At 39.2% G+C, this 25496-nt stretch overlaps 1 long non-coding RNA gene across 2 annotated transcripts in view; it reads right to left on the bottom strand.

Annotated features, from left to right (window-relative positions):
• Positions 1-2825: 2825 nt before the first annotated feature.
• Positions 2826-25496, bottom strand: part of LOC103661585 — a 129910-nt gene continuing 107239 nt past the window's right edge. For both annotated transcript variants that reach the window (XR_005833756.1, XR_568185.2), the window contains exon 4: positions 2826-2890. This is a non-coding gene — a long non-coding RNA (uncharacterized LOC103661585). The remainder of the gene's footprint in view (positions 2891-25496) is intronic.

The raw sequence follows: 25496 nt of genomic DNA, 5'->3' as shown, positions 1-25496 counted from the left end.
TCCTCAGTTCGACTTAGCAAGTCTGTTATGATAATCTCTGGGAATTTACCAGTGTGGGGAGATTTATTTCATGGAACTGAAGTGTTTCCAAGGTTTGAAGATACTCACTTCATATTTCAGGAAATGAGCATGTGATATATTTTGCTCATGTAGTCTTAATAGAAAAAGCATTACTCTATGGGTGCTGTGAGTTGGTGATTAAAAGCAGTTGTATGTTCACAACCAAGAAGTAAAAACAAAGCATTAAAATAAGTCAACATAATAAATTAAAATCTTGAGTAAATGAGGTTATTTTAAGGCCACAACAGCAAAACATTGGTCCCAAAACAAAAACTTCAGTGACTCATCCAATTCTTCATTAGTATCAAGTTGTTTCTAAATATGAACACATTGAGAAATGTCTACACCAAGTATTCGTTGGATGGTATGATGACCACCAAGCAGCTCTACTGAAGCTTTGTGTTTGTGGTCCAAAGGGACCCTTCCTCAACTTTTCCCTCAATCAAGAACTCTGAAGCCAAAACAGAGTTAATGATGTGACTAAACAAACTGAGAACTGTGATTACAAGAAGAGAGTGCGCAGCTGTCTGGATGTCTGATTAGCTATAGAAGACCAAATCGGCCTTGAGGTGAGGCTCATAGGAGAGACACATAACCTCATCTTCAGAAGACAGGTAAGGCTTCTGTGACTATTTCACTTTGATGAAAAGTTAGATAAAATCTTTTTTAAAAAATGGGGGGGGGCACCTGGGTGGCTCACTCAGTTAAGCATCTGACTTGGGCTCAGGTCATGATCTCAGCGTCCTGGGATTGAGCCCTGAGCAGGGAGCCTGCTTCTCCTCTGCCCCTCCCCCCACACATACACACACACACACACACACACACACACTTTCTCTCTCTCTCTCTCTCTCAAATAAATAAATAAAATCTTTAAAAATGAAAAGAAAAGTTATACTTCTTACTATGGCTCCCAGAGCCACAGGATCTGGCCTTCCATCTTCCTCTCTGCTTCCATCTCCTACCACTTTCCCATTTGCTCCCTTTGCCAGAGACATACTGGCCTTTCCATTCCCTGGCCACAAAAGCCTGCTTTACCCCCAGGACCTTTGCATTTGTTATTCTCTCTGCCTCAAACACTCTTGCTCCACATAGTTACATAATTTGGTCCTACACTTCCTTCAAAAATGTTGAAATGTCAGGCCTGCCCAGAGAGGGCTTCTCTCTACCATCCCCATGCAACAGCAGCCTCTTCCTGCCACTTGGGGCACTCTCTTCTCCCTTACCTGGCTTTATTATTTTTTTTTCCTAGTAATGGAAAAGTACCATTTATCACAATTCATATTTATGTGTGTTACCTGTCCAGCCCTACAAGAAGATCAATTCTATGAAAGCAATGGATTTATCTGGGTCAGGACCATTCCCTGGCCCTTAGAACTATGCCTAATTCATGTTAAGCGCCTGCATTAGTGAGGCATCAGCTGGGCATCAGAAATTATACCAGTTTGATGAGAGGGAATTTAATATAAAAAAGTAGTAACTACTATAAAGTTAACTAGGTACCTAAAAGAATACAAAGAGAACTCTCAAGTATCTCAGAAGTGGCAACTGCAGGGAGCAGTTACCACCTCTCAGGCTGGGGGGGGGGGTGCAAAGGGGATGTTGGAATTAATAAATCCTAGAGACCTAGAGAGGGTCCTTGCAGAGTTGAAACTCTGGGCTCTGTGGAGGGAGCTCTCCATGGCTGGTGTCTCTGAGCTTTGAGGAGTAATGGGGTGGTGTTGCAGGATTCCCCAGCCTTTAGTGCCCATGCCACTTCGAAGAATGAAGAGGTAGAACAGACGAAGGGTGGTGGGCAGCCAAGCAAAGTTTAGGGGATCCAAGAGGGTTGCCCTTGGAGTTTCTAAGCTTAGGGGTTTTTATGAGCCCTTTTACAGAACTATCTTAAGCAATCAGGTGTGCTGAGTTGTGCCAATCAGGGCTTTGGTCACACATATTTCTACCTATTAGGTTAATGTCTACATACTGATGGTCCTTTTTGCTGACATCTGGGGGCTTATGTCTTAACTGTCCCTTGCCTATGATAGTGACAGATGCTCTGTGGTTAACTGTCTTATTTTGGGATGTTTTGCAGAAGTCATTTCTGCAAAGGCTACAAAATAGAATGCTAGTGTGGTCCTGTCTAAGCTGCAAAACAGGATGTTAGCGCTGTTTATCTTACTGTCCTGACTCCATATTTTCTGTCCCTGACTACGGAACTGTTCAACTAACTCCTAATAGTGGGCTTGGCACCCAGATCTTCAAAGAGAAACTGTGACAGGTTCGGGCTGGCAAGATGGTAAGTGAGATGAAATGGGCTTTGCTCACACTGGAAGAACTAACTGCACATTGGATCCAGCAGTTACTATGGGAAAGAACAACTGCTAAGGGATAAAGAAGTATTGCTTGGGTGATATGCTGGGAACAGAAAGCTGAAAGGTAGTCAGTCCATGGGAAGCTGGAGGAAGGAGAATATCCCTTCTTCCTCTTCAAGACTGGAGGTCTCCCTCTGTGGCCCCCTATTGACAATGCCCAACATGAAGCCAGTCTAACATGGAGCCACAATGAAGCCTGACAGCCCCAGCCAACATCACAAAGCTGAGTGTAGAGGGTAGGTTTGGAGCTGAGAGACAATAACTTAATGGCATAGTACTCCATAAATATCTCTGAAAGAAGTTATTGAAATGTACTGGAATTTCTTCAAAAATCATTTAAATTGCTTAAAAATGAAACATACTTCTGAATACAATAAATAACAATAAAAATTTTCCAAAAGAATTGAGGCTTACCAGGCTAGGGCCAAGTAAAACAGTCAATTTCCATCGAGAGTGAATGATATTCTGTTTCCTAGAAGCTGGGGCAAAAATGGAAATATGCAATGCATTAAAATTTAACTATAATAGTTCATGGAGAACAGCAGGGACGTCTAAAGATAAAGTTAATATTTTTTTTCAGAGCAGAGGTTTAATGCTTTTTAGCGTGTGTATTTGTCTGAAACTCTAAAGTTCAGAACCTACCAAATAAAAAGATTTAGTCCTGCTTAACTTTTATCTCATAGCAGCGTCTGTGTGTGTGTGTGTGTGTGTGTGTGTATAACCAGCTATTGGCCTCATCTATAAAAGAACATCAATATGTAAACTAGCAAATATCTCATTTTAAGAACTAGATATCCCCAGGAGCCATCAGAATGAATTAGGAGCAAAATGCCTGAATAAGAGAATAGATCCATTTGTGGGGCCAGAGTGACTGAATCCCTACAAAAGACATAATAAATTGACTTGTTGCCTGAGGGCATTTAAAATTGAATACCTACCAAATACAATGATTTTTTTCTTGTTGTTTTGCAGAATTTTATGCTGAGTTGTTCCTTATGGAAGTCAGATGACAATGGACTCACACTGCTTCTTAAATTCACTCTTAGAGACTACAACAAGGTTATCAGCATAAAGAAGGACAATGCATTTTTCTTTGTTGGAGCAGGAGGAAATAAAGTCAATTCATTTCATACTTGTACTAGTTTGATAAAGATTTAAAAAATAAGTGCTGAACTTACTCTTGTTTGACATCACTTAAGGCTGTATTGCATTTCATCTCTCTCTGCTTATGCTAATTTTGGCAATATGTTTAATGAAAGAGGCAGTAAGAGTTGAGGTGACTGTCTGGAATGCATGAGTTGGCCCTTAGACAACTGCTGTCCATAGAATCGGAGGTGGATGATGGACAAGTGATGAAGTTTATACATGGCCTTGAGGTGTTCTTAAATCTGAGGTATATCAGTGCAAGCCCATCAAAAGAAATGGTTCTATTTTCAATTTCAAAAAAATCTTGAGATTATAAAGACAATCTTAAGAAAATAAGAAGACAAGCCACAGACTAGAAGAAAATATTTGTATAGGATATATCTGATAAAGGACTGTTCTCCAAAACATACAAAGAACTCTTAAAACCTAACAATGAGAAAACAAACACTGACTAAAAAATGGGCCAACTCTGGAAAACAGTATGGAGGTTCCTCAGAAAGTTAAAAATAGAGTTACCCTGTGACCCAGCAATTGCACTACTAGGTATTCATTTAAAGGGTACAAACATAGTGATTCAAAGGGGCACATGCACCCCAATGTTTATAGTAGCAATTCCACAATAGTCGAACTATGGAAAGAGCCCAGATGTCCATCAACAGATGAATGGATTAAGAAGATGGAATATTACTCAGCCATAAAAAAGAATGAAATCTTGCCATCTGCAATGATGTAGATGGAACTAGAAGGTATCATACTAAGTGAAATAAGTCAGTCAGAGAAAGACAAATACCATATGATTTCACTCATATGTGGAATTTAAGAAATGAAACAGATGAACATAGAGGAAGGGAAGGAAAACTAAAACAAGATGAAAATAGAAAGGGAGGCAAACCATAAGAGACACTGAACTCTAGGAAACAAACTAAGGGTTGTTAGAAGGGAGGGGGTGGGAGGATGGGGTTACTGGCTGATGGGCATTAAGGAGGGCACTTGATGTAATGAGCATTGGTGTTATATGCAACTGATGAGTCACTAAATTCTACTTCTGAAACTAATTACACAGAAATTTTTTAAATGGGCCAAATATCTGAACAGACACTTAACCAAAGAAGATGACAAATAGGTATATGAAAAGATGTTCCACATTATATGTCATCAGAAAAAGGCAAATTATAACTATGATGAGGGACCCCTGGGTGTCTGAGCTGGTTAAGCACCTGCTTTCAGCTCAGGTCATGATCCCAGGGTCCTGGGATCAAATCCTGCATCAGGCTACCTGCTTGGTGGGAAGCCTGCTTCTCCCTCTGCCTGCTGCTTCCCCTGCTTGTGTGTACGCTTTCTCTCTCTCTGACAAATACATAAATAAAATCTTTAAAAAAAAAAAAAAACTATGATGAGATACTTCTAAGTCCGTATTATAATGGCCAAAATCCAAAACCCTGACAACAGAAAAGGCTGGTAGTGCTGAGGAGCAATAGGAGCTCTCATTCATTGCTGGTAGGAGTGGAAAATGGTACAATCACCTTGGGGGATACTTTGGCAACTTCTTACAAAACTAAACATCCTCAGGGGTCTAGGTGGCTCAGTCAGTTGAGCATCTGACTCTTGATTTCAGCTTGGGTCATGATCTCAGGGTTTTGGGATAGAGCCCACATTAGACTCTCTACTCAATGGGGAGTCTGCTTCTTTCCCTCTCCCTCTGCTTGCTCTCTCTGTCTCTCTCTCTTTCTAATAAATAACTAAATCTTAAAAAAAACACAACTAAACACCTTCTTATCATATGATCCAATAATCATGCTTCTTGGTATTTACCCAAATGAATCAAAAACTTATGTCTGCACAAACCTACACATATATGATTACAGTAGTTTTATTCATAATTGGCAAAATGTGGGAAACTTTGAACACAAATAAGATTTTCTTCAATAAGAGATAAACTGTGGCATATCCAAACAGTGGAATATGATTCACTGCTAAAACGAAATGAGCTATCAAGCCAAGCAAGGAAACTGAGGAAACTGAAAGGCATAATACTAAGTGAAGGAATACTGTAATAAATATACCACTCTGGATGTTGATAATGGGAGAAGATATGGCAACTCTGTACTTTCTGCTCAATTTTGCTGTGAACATAAAACCACTGCAAAAAATGAAGTTTAAAAAGCATAAATTGATTGTCTATGTTACTTTGAAACTAATATTTTACCCTACCTTGCTTTCTTCCTCTTATTTAGGGGGAAAAGGAATGGCTCTATGTTTATATTCTTCACCTCTAGAACGTCTGCCTTATAACTCTTGCTCTATTTTCTATCGTTTCCCTCATGTTCTGTCTCCTATCACTTCTGCCAACAGCATATGTTAGGTAAGGAAAAAGGAGGTAGCAATCAAAAGTTTTATTTGAAATGTGACCAAGATTATTTAAATTGGTACCCTGGCGACTGACACGTTAGGACTCTTGAAGAGATTCTGATCATGTCAGCTTTGCTAATCTCTCTACTCATTACACATCAATTCCAAATTCCATTAATGCCTTAGCCTGACTATGATGAGAGCTTTCCAGAAGTCTCTGTCAGAAATACTTCCTGCTTCATAGCACTTCTGGCACACCATTCATTCTGCTTTTCCTCAGGTCTGTTCACAAGGCACAATGGGACAGACAGTGAGTGGGTCAAAGAGAGTCTATCATTAACAGGACTACGTTGTTAATGATGAGAACAGCTACTTACTAGGAATCACAAGCATGTATCAGACACCATCTAGGTGTTTAAATGTAAGTACTGTGTCCTTTATAGTGAAGGAAACTAAGGCTCAGAGAGGAAGGGTACATAACTTACAAAAGACCACAAGGCTGGACTGGTTTCTGGATACCCTGTCAGAAACAGGACTCCAAACAGGACTCCAACTCATTTAGGCAAAAAAGGATAAAGTATGACTAAAAAAATTCCAAGTAAGTTTAAACAAGCAGACCAAACGAGGGTCACAGATATAGCAGGGCCTTAGTAATGTTTAGAACCAGCAACTCAAAGTCTACCAAATCTTTCTCTTTTGGTATCCCTTCTCCCTGGCCTTCTCTGTACATGCCTTTTATTTCCTCTCATTGCAGACAAAAAGTTTTCTCCCTTTGGCAGGAAACTGTGCTACCAACAGCTCCAAAGACTTATATCTTAAAATGTCTGGCCCTGCAGAGATACTGTCTTTGCACTTATTAATTCGAAAACTCCTGACAAAAAAATGTTCTGTTGATCCTGCCTCCCCTGCTGGGCTAATGAACTCTCTCCATTCCTGAAGACACACCATAAGGATGACAAGAAATGGAAGCAGAGGGGCACCTGGGTGGCTCAGTCCTTACGCGTCTGCCTTCAGCTCAGGGCAGGATCCTGGCGTTCTGGGATCGAGCCCCACATCAGGCTCCTCCGCTGGGAGCCTGCTTCTTCCTCTCCCACTCCCCTTGCTTGTGTTCCCTCTCTCGCTGGCTGTCTCTGTCGAATGAATAAATAAAATCTTTAAAAAATTTTTTTAAAAAATTAAAAAAAGGAAATGGAAGCAGAATTGGGAGAAAGATCCAGGAGAACTGGAGACGACCCCCAAAATACAAAGTCAGAGACGTTCACCACAAAAACCATGATGTAGGGCCTGCAAGAATTATTCTCACTATGCAGTTGAGGAAAATAAAAGCTGAGTGATGAGAATAAATTAAAATTTAACTGTCTTGCCCAACGCAACCTAATAAACAAGTTGATGGGGCTATACTCAGGCCTCTCTAAGTTCACTGTGTTTTTACCTTCCAAACCTAAGAAGAAAAAGTGGCTCAAAGAAAGGTATTGATAAAGGGGTCATACACAGCATCTCACAGGACTAGCTTATGCCAGTGGAACTGGAAGTCCACAGACTGGATCAAAGCTCAATTCCTCTGGCATCTACCTTCTTAAGAAAATTAGAGTTACAACAAATTAATAAAGAATAATAGCAATGATATTGATTGACCACTACCTTCATGCAATGAAATCTGCTTCTTAATCACAGCAAATAAAACTAAAAAGTAAGTAAAATTATCACTATTTTATATAAAGGAAATTGAGATTATGAGGAGTGGAGATTTTACCTAACACCACAGTTGATATTCAAGCATATATTCAAAGTTGTGTGCTTTCCAAACATCTACTTTAAAAGAGAAGAAGGTAGAACAGGATGTATAAAGATTCTCCCAAATAAAAACGGTTAAGTACATTAGCACCAGTACTTGCTATGATCTCAACTACATGAGTGATCCCTGGAGGCAAAGAGTACAGTACAATGGACACTTATGGTCTCAGCAGAGCTAGAACTCTGGCAACTGAGAGTGAGGCCTTTAATCTGATGGAAAGACTCCAAATATAAATTGACATCAGGGACACACTTAAACAAGACAGGGTTCTCCACCTGAAGAGCTTACATTGTCATAGGGAAAATAGATCATAATTTTATAGAAAACAAATAAACAGATAACTTATGTTATTAATATTCACTATGAAGAAGTTAAAATAGGAATGTGACAGTGAGTAAATGTGGATGCTCGGCTATCTAGTGTTGTCAGAGAAGATCTCTCTTAGACGTATGTATTTAGTCCTGAATTACAAGACAAAGACAGCTATGAAGAAATCTGGGTGGAGTGGGAGATTGGGGGGGGGGGGGGGGAAGAAATGGGGAAGATTGTTCCAAAGAAAAGAAAAATCACATGCAAAGATCCTGAGAAGGGAAAAAGCTTAACTCACTCACAGAGCAGAAAGGGAAAAAAGGAGAGGGGAGCAAGACCTGGATCCTGTAGGGCTTCCTATGCTAAAGCCAGGAGCTTGACATTTTAATGGGAAGTCATTGAATAGTTTTAAGGGAGAAGTGATTTAATCTGTCTTGTATTTTAGAATGATGACTCTGAAGATGGAACTGTGGGAAGGAAGGGCACATCATTGTGTGAAGGCAAGAGATCAGAGAGACTGGAGGCCACTGCAGAGCAGGCAATGTTGGAGGCTTGAGCTCAAGTTTTAGCAGTAAGATTTGTGAGTAGTGTTGCACTCAGGACACATTCTGGAGAAAAAGCCTGCATGTCTGGGTGCAGAGTATAAAGAAAATAAAGTAATAAAAGTCCCCAAATCCTAGATTTTTGACCTGTACAACAGGTTATGTGGTAAGGACATTTACTGAGACAGCAAAACCTTACAGGAGAGCTGATGTAGTAGGTGGACACTTCCATTTTGGCCATGTTATAACTAGTATGGTTAGTGGACATGCAAGTGGAGATGTCATGTAGGTAGTTAAGTACATGAGTTTGCCATTCAGAAAGGAGACTGGGGCTGTAGACGAGAGTTTTTAGTTTATAGATTCTATTGGAATGGGTGAATTCCCTAAGGAGATACTATAGATGAAGAAACCAAGAGAGATAAGGAAGTGCCCTATGTCATATCAAAATTTAGAGTCCCAGTGGAACTGTGGACTAGCAAGTTACCCAAGGTGTAGTGTGTCAGGTAGAAGAAAAAGAAAGGGACTGAGCATGTTTCAGGAAGGATGGAGAGGTCAACAATGGCAAATGCTACAAAATGCAAGGGATTAAGTTAATGAGGATAGAGAAATCTGTATCAGAATTATTTCTGCTGAAAGCTACAAGGCCCCAGCTCAGATTATCTTAAACAATATGGGGTTAGTTATTTCACATATCAATATGCCTGGACCTTGGGCTATTCTAGGGTTTCTTAATTCAAAGGATCAACAACATTACCAAGAACCAGATAGTCTCCATCTTGTTTTCTCAGGGTGTGGACAATGTCTTCCTATGTGCTAGAAAGATGACTATACATCTTCAAAAATTTATAGACATAACCACATCCAAGAAAGGCGGTTTCTTCTTCTAGCCTTCTCTCTTTAGTAAGAACCCCACCACACTTTTACTAAAAATTCACTGGCCTACATTAGTCTTAAGTCAAAGTCTACACCAGCCATTGGCTAGAAAAATAGAATTACTTACTCTTTTTTACTTAGATCAATTATAAGTCCCATCTCAAGGACTGGGAAGGGGTCTGGTTATCTTTCTTCATCACATGAGAAAAATCCCCAAATGTTATAAAAGACTTAACTAAAATAAGAAGATGAAGGCAAAAAAAAAAAAAAAAAAAAAAGAGGGAGTTAAGATAAAGAAGAAGGAAGAAAGGAAGGGGAGGAAGTGGACTACAAGAAAAAAAGGAGGATGGAAATATCTTTGGGATATATACAATCAACAATATCCAGTACTACAGTTTTATAAAGAAAATTTCAGTGGAGGGTTCTATTAAAGCAATTGCAGAGGGGTGCCTGGGTGGCTCAGCCAGTTAAATGTTTGACTCTTGATTTCAGCTCAGGTCATGATCTCAGAGTCATGAGATCAAGCCCCGTGTTGGGCTCCACGCTTTGTGTGGAGCCTGCTTAAGATTCTTTCTCTTCCTCTCCCTCTGCCCCTCCTCCACTTATGCACTCTCTCTCACTCTTTCTCTAAATATAAAATAAAATAAAAAATAAATAAAGCAATTGCCGAGAGAAAGGGAGGTAAAGAAGACAAAACAGTAAACACAGGGGCACCTGGGTGGCGCAGTCATTAAACGTCTGCCTTCGGCTCAGGGCGTGATCCCAGAGTCCTGGGATCCAGCCCTGCATCGGGCTCCCTGCTCCACTGGGAGCCTGCTTCTTCCTCTCCCACTCCCCCTGCTTGTGTTCCCTCTCTCACTGGCTGTCTCTCTCTCTGTCAAATAAATAAAATCTTAAAAAAAAAAACAGTAAACACAGATGATATTTTAAAAAGGTTTTTATACAGTGGAGAAGACAAATGTGATAGTTTCCAAAGAAGGATATAGGGTCAAAGAAGTTTGGGGCTGGTTTCAGATTTATTTTAGGACGGGTGATTTTGTGGCATTTTGTACGTCAGTATGAATGATCCTAAAACAGGAAAAATTTTGATGTAGGAAATGTGCAGGGGCCAACTCCTTGAGAAAATGAGGTGGAAAGGAATCCAAGACATTAACAGGTTTAGACTTAGTAACAAAAATAACCCTAACCTTTTAACAGGATGGGTAATTCAGTAGTTGAGTACAATTGCTGAAAGGATGATTGATCTGTTAAAAGACAAGGTAGTTCACAACCAGTTGTATCTAGTTTTTTGATAGAGGAAGCTTCACTGGTATGAAGTCAGTAGGCAGATACAGAAGGAATATTTGAAATATGGGGAGAGAGGATAAGAAGTAAGGGTCTCTGAGAGTGAGGAAGTATATTATGGGGCAGGTAGCAGAGCTCAGATTGTTAACACCGCTTCTACGTTACGGTGCTGGCATAGAATTAGTGGATAATTTGGTCTAATTGGGGTTGGGATTTTGCCAGATAAGTAGGATAGTGGAGGGGAGGATGGAGCAAAGGGGTAAAGAGTGTTTTCGAGGGAGTGTCCCAGTACTACATCTTGAATTTTCTAGGCTGAGAAAGTAGGGTCAATATGTTCAAAGTTTGAATGAGGTCAGAAAATGTTTGCTGTGGGAATACACAGGAAGTAAAGTAAAAATGTAGGAGGTGAGCAGAAGATGGTCAGAGAAGGGGAGGTTTGGAATTGAAATCTGGGAAGTGGTATAACTATCATGGATGACAAGATGGCTGAACTGGAATGGAAAACAAAACAGCTGGAGCTAAAGGGTCAAGGTGTTGGGAGACTAGGGTGTAGGATGGACCATCCTCATCTTGGCTCCTGCAATCATTGGCAGGTGACTTAGGCAGTCTACCCTACATTCATATGCCTCTGTTTCTTCATTTAAAAAAAGAAGACAAGAGTATACACTACTTCACAAAGCTGTTGTGAACCCTAAGTGGGTTCACATATATAAAGTACTTTCTACAATGCCTAGCACACAGTAAGCATACAGTAGTATTAGCGGTTAGTACTATCTGTATTTGTATTACATATTTATTGCCTTATTTTTCAAAGATGGTGAAGGCTCTGAAGATATTAAGTGTTTACTATATGACAGGTACTGTTCTAAGCACTTCTTTTAAAAAAAAAATTTCATTTAGTCCTCACAATGCCCTTACAAGGGAGGTATTATTTTTATACCCATTTCATAGTTTAAGAGACAGAGAACAGCAAGTAAGTGAGAGAGACAGGCTTTGAACCAAGTCAATCTGATTCCAGATTCTCTGCCCTTTACCACCATTCTATGTGGTGATTTACAGAGGAATTGATGAGGCCAGGAAGTGAGGACACAATCTGGTGGTGGATATGACAGCCACAAGGAAGGGTCATGGATAATGAAGTCAATGACATGCACTCAAAGAATCTGGGGTTTTGAAAGAGGAAAGAGGAGAGACAGGCTAGAAGTGACAGCGGGGAGTAAGGCTTACGAGACATAGAAGCATTTCAAGCATTTCCGACCAAAAGTACAACATGAAAAAACAACTTCAAATTTGGGCATCCAGTGGGCTTGGCAGTTCCTTAGGGTTCTGTCCTTGTCATTGTATTTTTATCCCAGGGAGAGAAAGTTCTTTTGAAGTCCTTGTCCTCTATCCCAGCCTTGCTAAGAATCATACTCAGTTTGGAAGTAAGGTTATCTTAACCTGATAAGAGCATACTGCAGTAAATTTTATTTGGGGGTGTGGGTGGGCAGGGGGAGTGGGATGGCTCTCAGACCAATACCCACGTGAAAGTAGTTTTTAAAAAATGGAGGAAAACTCTCAAATGTAGAGACTTTTCTGTTTTGTGAGATATTGCAAATTATGTATTTAGATACACATTTTCAAATTCAATTTTCCATGACAGGTAATAAATAAATAAATTGAACACTTTTCAAAACCAGTCAGTATAGATCAGGGGTCAGCAAAGTGCAGCTCATGGGCCAAATCTAGTCCACCACATGTGTACAGCTTGAGAGCTAAGAACACCTATTACATGTGTAAATGGAAAAAACATCAAAAGACAAATAATATTTAGTGATATGCAAAAATTATATAAAACTCAAACTAAAGGAAATAATTAAAGTTTCATTGCATATCATCATTAATAGATGAACATTTGCAAAATATTTTGATGATGGGAACATCAAACTCAATTAAATGCAAATTTATCCCCTTCGAAAGAATTCTATTTTTCTCGTTCCATTACAAAAAAAGTGTACTCAATGATCATTATGTTTTTAATTTCATCAGTGAAATACAGTGGAAATTTGTTTTCCCTCATGTTACATAATAGTCTCAGTTTTATCTTTAGCCTAAAAAGTTTAAAAGTTTTATTATAGAAAAACTTTGCTAACTTTTGATAATAGATAAGGGATAGACAAAATTTACATTACTATAGGTATCATAATGTAAATATTATAATGTGATATATGGACATCTGTATATAAATGTAGCCATTTGATTACATATACCTTCAGCAACACACATTTATTGAGCACCAGAAACTACCTTGGTTACTGAGGATATAAAGCTGAAAATATATGGTCTTTGCTCTTACAAAAAACCGTCTTATTATTTTATTGCTGTGGTAATTCTGGTAGAATTTAAGAAGAATGGAGGGTTTCTATAAAATTCTCCTTCAAATGAATACGCCTGCCTCTTTGTCCCACTCAATTTCCAGTTTTTATTGGTTACTGAATTTTATATTTCTATATAACTGTTAAGTAATTACATATATATAACTGTTAAGTAATTCATTGCTTTTCAGTCTAGGATGGAAAATGGGAGTTAAAAAATGTGACCTCTCTCCTGCACCTGGAATGTCTTGTGACCTCTCCCTCACTATGCTTCACCCCTATTATGTTGTTTAATTTGTTGGGGTCCTAGCATACCACTTGAATAAAGTCATCCAAGGCATGTGTCTCTGCCAAGTGAAACTGAGCATTGTCTATTATCATTGTAATTGCATTGCTCATACACAGAATCAAGACCCAAAGCCATTTCCATATTTTTCAGTAGCTAACTCTTACCCTTTTCTTTCTAAATTGCCTCTGACATCAATAGCCCTACAGGATTTCAATGTGGGTTTAAGAGACTGAACAACCAATGACTATGGGGCATTCTTGTAGCATGCAATCATAACTTGTGCTTAGCTTTCATAACAAAATCTTGTCCAAAACCATCTCAAAGAAGCCAAAACCAATCCAAAACCACTTCCTAGGTCCACATTGCATAACAAGTGGATATGTTCTTTCCCACCACATGATGAAGGACACTAGGTAGCTAGATGCCTAATCATGTGAATGGTGAAAGTATTTGTCTATTAGGTTTAGGCTACAAAAACTGATTTCTGGTTCCATGTTATTTATCAAACATTTTTTCTATTCATAACCATTGCTACTCCTTCTTTGATTCCAGAGAAGAGTCTATTGCTCTCTCTCTTCCTTTACACCCTAACAAAACTCTGTGGGATGGGTGGAATGGGGAATTTAAGGCTTTCACTTAATACCCATAGATCAAGAAACAGAGGAAAAAGAGAATAAATATTTAAGAGCTGCACTGATAGAAACAAAGGAACCAGGGACATGGAGCTTTTTAACATCAAAATATTTTTCTCATGTCCCCAGTATCTGGCTTCCCCAAGCTCTATCAATACTGTTGAGCTTATGAGTCTGGGGAAATAGCAAGGATTTGGGAATGCTTACTTGGTTCAGTAATCACACCTCTCCCAAATGTCTTCTATGGCAGCAGTAGAGATTCTCTGAATTCTGGGTCCATGGGAAAGAAGCCTCCATTCCTTTCCTTTTAGATTACAAATATACAGAACTGGGAGGTCTCTGTGCTGACACCAGTTCACTTTGTACAGAGAGGGAGGGTTTGGGCAATGCAGGAATGACGACAGATAAAAGAATGAATTAAATGCTAAAGGAGACAGAAATCAAGAGCTTTTTAAAAAGTGCACAAAAACCAAATGTGCAGTGAGGGCAGGATCACATGTAAACACAATGACCAGTGGTCCAGATCACACAAAGTGATTCTAAGTAGCTCCGTAACATGTTCCACCCCATCATTCAACCAAAAGACAGACATTTCTTCAATTGATTTACTATGGTCTCTGATAAAACTGCCAGCATTATAAAAATTCTTTAAGGGTATAATCAAAGAGATATGTATTTTAGCTTAATGAAACCAATCTGACACCATTTTGGTAAGAAAGTACCAAGCTGATTCTGAGGTTGGGTTAAGCCTATACCCACCACCGTCAAAACAAGAGTCTTCAAACAATTCCACTTTGTGCATCTCACACATATCTGGGAAGACACCATCATGCCCTAGCCTTCAGCAGAATCCTAAAAAATTCTTTATCTCCCCCAAACAACGGCCTAAGCAATCATTAAATGTGCAATTTCTATTTCCTACATATCTCTCAAATCTGCCCCTTCCTTTGTATCTATACTGCTACTACCTCAGTCAAGGTCACCTCATCTCTCATCTGGATTTCCTCTATAAACTAGGATCCTATTCACTAACTTTCTTAGGAGACCTTTCTAATTTGCAGATCTGATCTTGTCACCTTCTTGCATAACTTGCCTGTGGGTCTCCCACAGCCTTCAGGATAAAGCTCACTCTCATCTCCATCTTTACAGTACACTTGCTTCATAGCCTTTGCAGAACAAATTCCAGCATGGCTTTAGTGACATGCTCTGCCACTGTGACATTTCTTCTAGTGTTTTATGCTATCTCATGCCTTTACATTTTTGTTGTAATGCTGGATATTCTTTCCTATATGTCTCATGAAACTGTGTCCTCCATAAGCATGGGGACCATGTCTTCTTCACTGTGACAGCCATGACATTTGACATCATGTCTGCCACATGGTAGAATGAGACAAAAAGACTGGTCATTTTCAAATCAAGTTGACAATTCCCAAAGGAAGGAGTGTTTGCTGGCTGTGTGCAGATATCATACAGTGATGAGGATGTAGTTATTTCTGACAGTCGTAAGAAAATGGAAGAGTCCTAAAAATTTGGGCCAAGGAGAATAGGACAGGGTGACTGATAGGCACCAGAGGGGAGGAAAATGCTTAAAAACAAACTGTCTACTGCATAATTGTGCGGAGGGCTGGCTCTGATGTGAAGGGTGGCTCAAAGGGAAATTACTGCCCGACACAGGCGTAAAGAATACCAATTATTTTCCTCTTAAGTAGGGCCAGACCAACTCAACAGAAAACCAGAGAGGATGGGCACAGCATTCCTGGAAGGAGCTGATGGTACTGGTGCCATCAGCTGAGTTGCCTAAGGAGACACGATCCGGGAGCCACCCAGCTGATGGCTGGTACACCGCAGATGAGAATGCTTCTTGGAAAAGACCTGTGGCGATTAGGAATTCAAGCTTAGCCCCAACGTTTCAGATGAAGCCTTCTAATTTTCCTTTTCCCTCCCCTGAGCTTCTTCCAGGAAACCTGCCTTGTCCTCTGCTGCGGTTGGGAAAGATCAAATATGCCTTTTACCGAAAGGCACGGCTTTCCTCTCCTCCCTGTTCCTTCATGTGAACCCACATGCTTACACAGGGACACTCCTGGGGATCTGACACGGAGCTACCTCCACTCTGTGCCTATCATCCTTTATGCAGAATTAGAGGATACAAGGTCAAGGTAGAAGGCCAGACCTGCTAGTCTAAGACAGCTAATGATGATAGACTAATGTGACCATGAAAACCATTTTGAATAGAATTTTTCCAAGATACATTTTAAGCCCAGACAACTTTTGGATACTTTTGTTCCATGCCTTCATAATTTCAGTCATGTTAACTAATTTTAGCCAAAAATGCTACCAGGAGAATTAGGCAAAATAAGAAAAAAAAAAAAAAAAAAGCATGGCCTATCTTCTAATTAAAATATAAATTGGATGGTGAAATAGGAGAAAGAAATCTGACTTTTGATTTCTTTGATATGCAATCCAAGAGATTGATATCCAATCTCTTCTCCCCATATTCCAGTAAAATTTGCAAACTTGCCCAGGCATTCTCCACCTGCTTCCCATGGACACACAGCAAACCTTCTAGTAGGTTTCTTCTATATATCTACTTCCTCCATTCTGCCCAATACTTATAACTCTTCCACCACAGAATCATTCCCCTTCCACTTCTGTCCCTCTTGTGGTGAACTTTTGGAGGATAGGAATTTATACCAGTTATCTTAACCTGTCACGATTAGGTCATTCTCCTTCTAAACACCCTTTCCTGTGCGTCACTGCAGGACTGTAAGCTCATCATGGGCAGGGATCATGGCTTATTTCAACACATAGAAGTCAATGAATGTGTATTATTTGCTTGTCTAATTTGGCCAAAACATTGGTCACATACTGCCATGTCCAAAGTTTGCATGCAAAAACACTGTTGCTCTTTTCTGAAACCTTCATTTTTCTCCCATTAAGTTAAATACTGCAGATAGAGGGATTGAACTATCTCTTGGTATCAGCCCATGAGAGGGCTATGAAGGTGCAGGGTTAGCACTTAACAGGATTTTGAACTTGAGGCATCATGTGGTGGTAATGATGATCTAGGTTATTTCTCACTCAAGATACTCATAGAAAAAAACCCACAGGGCTCAATCGGTGGCCCCTATGAGGCTAGAAAAGCTGGGTAGTCCTGGAATTGGAGGAACCATGAGGTCACGACAGAATAGTCATGAAGAGAAATGTGCTGTGTTTTATAAATCACAGGGTTCCTGACCCAAGGAACAACTTAATTTCTTTGACGATCCCAGAATATTTTTAGCCATTGAGCTGGTCAGTTCCTTGTCTGAATAATATTCCTCTTTTGTTTACTCAACTCTTGATTCTTCCTTCCTTCCTTCCTGCTGTGAAATGGTATGTTTACTGTGTATTGCTAAATCACTACCATATTTACTTGTGTTTTTATTGCCAAGACATTCACAACGCTTTTTTTCCCCCAATCTGGAAGGAAAAACCATAACTTAAAAAAGAAAGATGGAAAGAAAGAAAGAAAGAAAGAAAGAAAGAAAGAAAGAAAGAAAGAAAAAGAGAAAAGAAAAGAGAAGAGGAAAGAGAAGAGGAAAGAAAAGAAAAGAAAAGAGAAAAGGAAAAAAGGAATCTGGCTTTTACATTAACAGAAATGTTTCATTTTATTCTCTACCACATTTTGAGCACTTTCATGGTATCAGGTATCATTAAGCATTTAACACATATCTGTTTACATTCAACACACCAGTAGCTAGATACATGTTATTATCCTCAGTTTTATTTATGGGGAAATAAGCATAGAGAAACTTTCCCAACATCATCTGCTAATATATGGAAAGACAGAATTTGAACCCAAGTCAGTGGGACTCCACACTTTAACTCACACTACTAATCTTCTCTGATCTTCAAGTGTGTCTTCATTACATGTAACTCCCTCCAATTCTGACCATGTTCATCAGTTCCATAAACATCCCTTGCCTAAGAGAACTGGGTATCATGTAAGACCACAGAAATCACAGATTTCCTCATCTTACTGATGATATAACGAAGATCTGAAGAATTTAAATGACTCACGTAAGATGTCAAAGCTACCTCATGCCATCTCAAGTCAAAATTAGGTTTTCTTGCCTTCCTGTTGGTCAATTATTCTTGCTACAACGCCGGATTCTTGTGCCCTTTATATCTTTACCGTGATTTTTCTGATGATCAGTATTTCTTTTTCCTCACTTAAGAAGCTTTGTTTTTGGCAAAGGAGAATGAGACACCTCAGAGGGCTTTGTCCAAATATATCATTTGACGCTATTATGCACAGACTGGATACATTAAACCTTTTGGATGCTTAAGACATCTTGGTTATGAAAGATGATTATGTAAATGAAGATGTTAATTCACACTTTCTCACTTTATAAATTACCCGTAGGAATTCACTTGGCCGGTGCATGAAACTAAATACAAGTCAGGCCAAAGCTAGGCCAACTTCAAATTAGGCATATTTGTTTTGGATGACTTCCCATGTTCTTTCTACTCTTCCCTCACCTCCTAGCATTCATCTTCTTCACTGCTCATCCATCATCCGCTCTTTGGTTGCCCAAGCACACCCTGCGCCAACTTCTTTCTTTCTCACGTCCATCGCCCTCTCTCTTCCTCTCCCCAACAGCTCTCCTTCCCTAAGCTGGATCATTTTCCTCAGGTTTTGAGGAACTCCATCCTTTATTCCCACACTTTCTCCTGTCCTTTTTCCTACATTCTGAGACCACTTGTGACCCTCCAATACCTCCTTCAGCCCACTCCCTATAGAAGAACTCCACCAGAATGGGGCATTGCCGTAGTCCTGGGATCTTTCCAATACACGTTTTCCATGACTACTACCTTATCAACACTCGGCTGTCTGAATACCATTCCTTCAGGTTCTACTCTTTCAGGTGGTTAATGAAATTAGCTCTTAATGTCGCTATTAATATTAGTTAATAATTAATAACATTAATGATCTATTAATAGCAATGCTCTTGTTAATATTCACATTTATTATTATTTTCATTAAATAAATGTTGGTTAAATAAAATCAATAAACCAATCTCTGCCAATGTGTGAACTTCCTGATATGTTACCTCACATGGTAATGAATTCAAAAGCATAGGAGAGAATACAAAAGACCTTCTAGGAGTAACTACATTTAAAGACAGGTAGCAATACTGATTTCTTTCTTTTAATTATTTTTTATTTTTCATTATTTTTAAAAATTTTTATTTTAAGTAGGCTCCACACTTAATGCAGCCCTTGAACTCACGACCTTAGATTAAGAGCCACATGCTCTTCTGACTAAGCCAGCCAGGTGCCCCTTTTTATTTACTTGTTTTTTTATTTTTAAGTAAGCTCTACACCCAATGTGGGGCTTAAACTCACAACCCCAAGATTAAGAGTTGTGTGGTCTACCAACTCAGCCAGCCAGGCACTCCTATACTTTCTCAAATCACATTATAAAGACAAATCACTGCCAGCATCCTTTAACTCCAAAGTTAAGATTATTCATCCAAGTCTTGCTAATTTCCATTTCATTCTTCATTGTGTCCATGATGCTTGTTCCCAAATAGATGGTTTATAATTTCATGAGACAGTAGTAAAAGCTTTACTTTCCCTTTCATTTACAGGGTTTATTTTTTAATTGAAAAAGTAATGCAAGCTTGTTTTGATATCAAGTCCAAAAATATGGAGGGAGAGAAGGAAACCATTAACAATTTCACTCTACTTTGTTTCAACTCAACTCCAAAGTAACCAATGTTAAGAGTTTGGTGTGAATCCTTCTGTCCCTTTCTCTATGATTTGAAAAATTATATTCAAAATAAATACATATGTTCACACAAAAATAAAAACACATATAAATAAAACGTTTTATTTATGTTCCAAATATGGGATCATCTTATGCATATGGATTCCCTGCTTGCTTTTATTCTTAATAATATATCATGGACATCCCCTTGGCCTTTATATTATGGAGTACTATAATTTAGTCAACTTTTCCCCTATCGATAAGATATTCAGGCTGTTTCCGGTTCTATTTCCACTACAAATAATAATACAGGAAATATCATTGACCACAGTTTTGCATTTTAGTGGCTATTTTTATCTGTAGGATATATTTCCCAAAATGGGATTGCCTAGGTCAAAAATTACATACATTATTTTTCTGGAAAAGATTGATTAGAGCAATTCACGTGTCCATGAACAATGTCTGAGATGTCTGTTCCTTAGCAGATTTATAATTTTTGATAAAAATATTATATGAGTTATAAGCAAACAATAGGTTTATGTGAGCTTGTCTAAAATAGTAAGATGTGTGGCACCTGGGTGGCTCAGTTGGTTAAGCATCTGACTTCAGCTCAGGTCATGATCTCAGGGTCCTGGGATGGAGCCCTCTGTCTGGCTCCTCGATCAGCAGGGAATCTGCTTGCCACTCTCCCTTTGCCCCTCCCCCTACTCATGCTGTCTTTGTCTCTCTCTCAAATAAATAAATTAAATTAAAAATAAATAAAATAGCGAGACCTCTAAAACGAGGGGCCTGAGGCGGAAGGAAAGGGGCCATCTTTCAAGATTTTGCATAGATTAAAATTATTTAAAACTAACAATAGGGACACCTGGCTGACTCAATAGGTAGAACGTGCAGCTCTTGATTTCAGGGTCCTGAGGTCTTTTCCTCACATTGGATGAGGAGCCCACTTAAAAGAAAAAAAAATAGCACCAACAATCCTTTTTAGAGTGTAAAGGTAGAGGTGGCCACTTTAGAAAGAATGAATGTAGCTTTCAGGGGGAGGTGGAAAGAGGGAGGATGGTGTTATTGACAGGCAACCCTCAAGCAAATTGCTCTGATTTGATGTACGTAGATGAATCATTTGGCCAGTTCCTCATTTTTCCCATTTGTTGTCAAGCTGCGCAGCCAATTGTTCCCTGCAGTGCCTCAGAGTAGACATATGAGGCAGCAGAGTGTGTGTCTAATGGCAGTGTCATTTCCATTGGTAGCTAACAGTAGCTAACATTGATTGAGTGCCTGCAGTGTGCCAGGTGCTTTTCTAAGTGCTAAGTTCAATTCCTTTGATATCACCACCCACTGTATTATAAACACTCACAAACTTCCTAGAATGTCCAGTCCATCCAACCATATAAATGCCTCTGTGGTAGGGACTGTTGGGAGTTATGTTTGAGCCTGGCCCATACTGCCTACATCCTAACTTCCTCAGCCCATTCTCTTCTCAATCCCCTACAATCTGCCTCCTGCCCACATTGCTCCACAGAAATTGCTAAGGTGACGATCACTGGGTACCTTCCATGTGGCCAAATCCAGCAAGAACCATTTTCTGTTTTCTCCTTTTTGACATGTGGTTTCTGTATGCCTTTGTGAACACAATTATCACATTTTGCTCTGAATGATAACCCTCTTCCCTGGCTTCCTCTAACACCACTGTTTTAGCCCAATCTCAATCATGGACTTCTTTTTCTCCATCATTGCCCTCAAAGGTTCTAAACTTGCATATTTTCTCCCTTCCTGGAAAATCCAATCCATGGATTGGATATCTATGGAATCAGATACAATTTATTTGCTGCCAATACACAAAGTTAATCCCAAGGCCTGGAGCACTTCTGAGAACCATATTCTTATAGCCAACTACCTAACAGAGGCACCAGATATACTCATCCATAATTAAAATAAAACTCACCTTTTTTTCTTTAAATAAGCCTGTTCTTCCTCCATATCTTCTGCATATCATGACTATCCAGCTAGTATTCACTTGAAAATTTAACGATGTCATTCTAACATCTCCTTCTCTCTAAGTCCCCCCAAAATGGTAGCAAGCATTTATTGAGTTTTGATGTGGGGCCATGTTCTTTTCATGCATTGATCCATTTCATTGAAAAGGGCCCCACAAAATAGCTAGTATATTCCCAACTCCACAGATGATGGAACTGAGGCTTAGAGATATTAAGCAACTTGACCAACATCTTGCAGATAGTACAAGGCAGTGATGGGATTTAAATAAAAGGATTAAAAAAAGTTCAGCTACATTATGTGACATCTCACTCAAGTTCCAGCCCTGATTATAATTATAAAGCTGTGATGGTTAATTTTATATACCAACTTGACTGGGCCATGGGATACACAGATATTTTGTTTAACATTATGCTAGGTATGTCTGTGGAGGTGTTTCTGGATGAGATTGACATTAATAAGGCAGACTGTCTTCCCCAAAGTGGATGGAGCACCTCTAATCTATTGGAGACCTGAATAGAAAAAAAAGATGGGGTAAGGGAGAATTTGCTCTCTCTGACTGTTTTCAAGTTAGGACATAGGTCTTCTCCTGCACTCAAACTGAAATTTACACAATGAGTTCTCCTGGTTCTCAGGTCTTCAGACCCAAACTGGAATAATACCACCAGCTCCCCCTAGGTCTCCAGCTTATAGACATTAGACCGTGGGATTACTCAGCCTCCATAATTGTGTGAGCCAATTCCTTATAATAAATAGGATAATACATACTTATATACCACTGATTCTGCTTCTCTGGAGAACTCCTACTTGTACTACAGCCAATATATACAGAATTACTGTATTTGAAGTACTGGATACTAAAAAATTTTCAGAAATTATCTCATTTAATCCACACAACAACCATTTGAGGTAGGTACTATTATCCCATTTTACCAATTAAGAAACCAAGATTCAGCCCAAGTAGTATGCTACAAAGAAGTGCTGCCAGGAGACAGGACTCAAAACCAGGCACTTAACTTCTATGATTTTCTTCTCCATCACCGTTACTCCCTTGATCCAGACCCTCTTTATATCACCTGAGCTACATATCTCCTCCCTTTCTATTCCCTTGAACCCACCACATTCCATTCATGGCTCTATTATTAGCACATATGACATCATTTCCTGACTGTTACTAGTCAGGGGCTTTGTAAAAGCAGACAGTTCATCTTATTCATCTCTACCTCCATCTGAAAGTCAATACATTTTAGATGAATGGACAGAAAGTTGCAAATCCTTCCCCATCAGCAGGATAGTTTATTCATGAACAAATCTCTAAGGTTTCATCCCAGCCACCGATGGACAGAGAGATGGATCAATGAAAAATGAAAAAGCAAATCAATACAGTGAAACCATCATAGGCATCTCAGTAATTCTACCACTCCTCATCTGATTTCTTCTACAAGTCCTCAGCTAGAAACTTTACAATTAACACAAAAGGGCAGTCAATGGAACATAAGTTTGTTTGTGTTGATTTTAAACACAATAAGGAATTGCAACTAATTATGGACAAGGAAAGTATCTATTTCTCTATCCTATAATCACACCCAAACCCACATCTTAGCATTAAATCTAAAAGAGCTATTCCCTGTATTTAGAACTTAAACCATGATGTCATATAGTGTGTGTACATAGGATAGTGTTATGTGGTTTTATAAGTGATGTTTTCCCCCCACAGCTTTTTAAAGATGTCAACTTCCTACGAATTAACATGATGGGGGGAACTTAAAGAAGTTTTCAGGTTTCAGAAGGAACTGGCCAATGTCAACCCAAACACCCAAATGTGTAACCACAAAAATTGATTCCTTTGAAGAGAACATTTTTTTCTTCTTCCCACAGACATGTCAGCTGAGCAGCTCTGCACATGGTGAGCCTGGAGAAACAGTGGAAAAAGGGAACAAACCATGGGCTTCCCAACATGCCAGGAGAGAGACAGTGGCAAAACTTTTAGAACATTGGAATTTGGTAAAACAATGGCTCATTTATAAATCTCAGTTCATTCTTGGAGAATCACGAGGTTCTACTCCTCTTGATATTGATGAAGGATAGTTGGAAGAAAGGCAAGCAGGGACAAGGAGCCCTGAGTCTTCCCCCTGCCACAGTCCTAGGAGGAAACCATCCTTAAAAGGATTTTACAAGGATCCCTCTACCTTTTCCCACATGATAGAAAGATGACAAAAACCTGATTGGATGACATGTGCATGGAGGGTTAATCAGATTAAATCAGCCCACCAACAAGCCCATAAAAACTCCTAGACTTAGAAATGCCAGTGGTGGGTGCCTGGGTGGCTCAGTCGTTAAGCATCTGTCTTCAGCTCAGGTCATGATCCCAGAGTCCTGGGATGGAGCCCTGCTCCATCCCCACATCGGGCTCCCTGCTCCGCAGGGAGCCTGCTTTTTCCTCTCCCCTGCTTGCTGCTCCCCCTACTTGTGCTCTCTCTCTGTCAAATAAATAAAATCTTAAAAAAAAAAAAAAATGCCAGCAGTAACCCTCTTGTGTCCCCTCCCTCTTTGGGAGCCTAGTATTTTCACTCAGTAAACTTTGCTTTGCTGCCCACCATTCTGTCTAGTCTACTCCTTCATTCTTCGAAGCGGTGTGACTAAGAACCATAGGCACTAAAGGAGAAGAAATCCTGCACCATTATCTTCAACTTTGCTGGTTTCTAAAGATGGCCATTCAAAAAAAATACATTTAGTCATTATTCACTTGGCGTGAAAATTTTTTTTTGGTCTATCCCAAATAAAGATGGAATGCTTTATCCATGAACAAACCACTAAAGTTTTATTCCCGGCCAATTTTTTCTCTTTCAATGAAAAAAATCAATATAGAATCTGACTTGCTCTGAATTCAATTCAACTATTCTTTCTTAAAATAGAGAGATAGTTTATCCTTTATTATCTACAACTAAAATGAAAACTTTTATTTATAATCTATCTTTTACCAAATTCCCAAGAACATTTTAGATAGCATCAACCTCACTAAGTCAGATGAATAAAAAAGAAAGTGATAGGTCCGGGAGTGGAGTGGTTTCAAGTTCATGACTTTAGGCGGGGGGCCAACCCAGGAAGACTTCAGAATGGCCAATGTGTGAAGCCCTATCCTGGAGAGTCCCAGGTCAAGGAAATCGTTGGCCTGAGGGTTGCAGGTGGAGTTTAGCTATATTTGAGAAACCAAAGTATTGGTGTGCTGTGTAACCAGGTATAAACAGTTATTAAATGTGTTCTTTGTTTTATAAGTTTGCTATATATCCTAAATCTATAGAGAAAGAGAGTTAAAAAGAAAACCATAGGCCCAAGGTGGAGTCAGTTGCCCTCCGGACAGCAAACCAAGACTTAATTGCAATTTTAATCTCTTGAGAAGAATGGGATTTTAAAGCAATCAGTCTGGAATTTTTCTTTACCAGTAAAGTAATCTATCACGGGGGCCCTCTGTATCCCCCAAAGGAGATGAAGTAATCTGCATGATAAGGCCTCCTGTCCTTCCCCCTCAGGGAAAGTGACCTTTCCAGAAAAATCTTTTCTTTTCTTTTGCTACTAACTTCTTGCCCCATCCTCCTTCCTACAAAAACTCCTTGGAGCTCCCCTCTACTTGCTGGATGGAATACTATCTGATTCATGAATTGCGTAGTAAAGCCAATTAGGTCTTGAAATTTACTCAGTTTAATTTTGTTTCTTAACAATCTATATACTTATATGTATTTTAAAATATATATATATGTATTTTAAAAA

Source organism: Ursus maritimus, unplaced genomic scaffold (genome assembly GCF_017311325.1).
Source record: "Ursus maritimus isolate PB19 unplaced genomic scaffold, ASM1731132v1 scaffold_9, whole genome shotgun sequence".
Lineage (NCBI taxonomy): Eukaryota > Metazoa > Chordata > Mammalia > Carnivora > Ursidae > Ursus > Ursus maritimus.
Note: the sequence above shows the minus strand (reverse complement) of the source record. Positions and strands in the feature narration are given on the sequence as shown.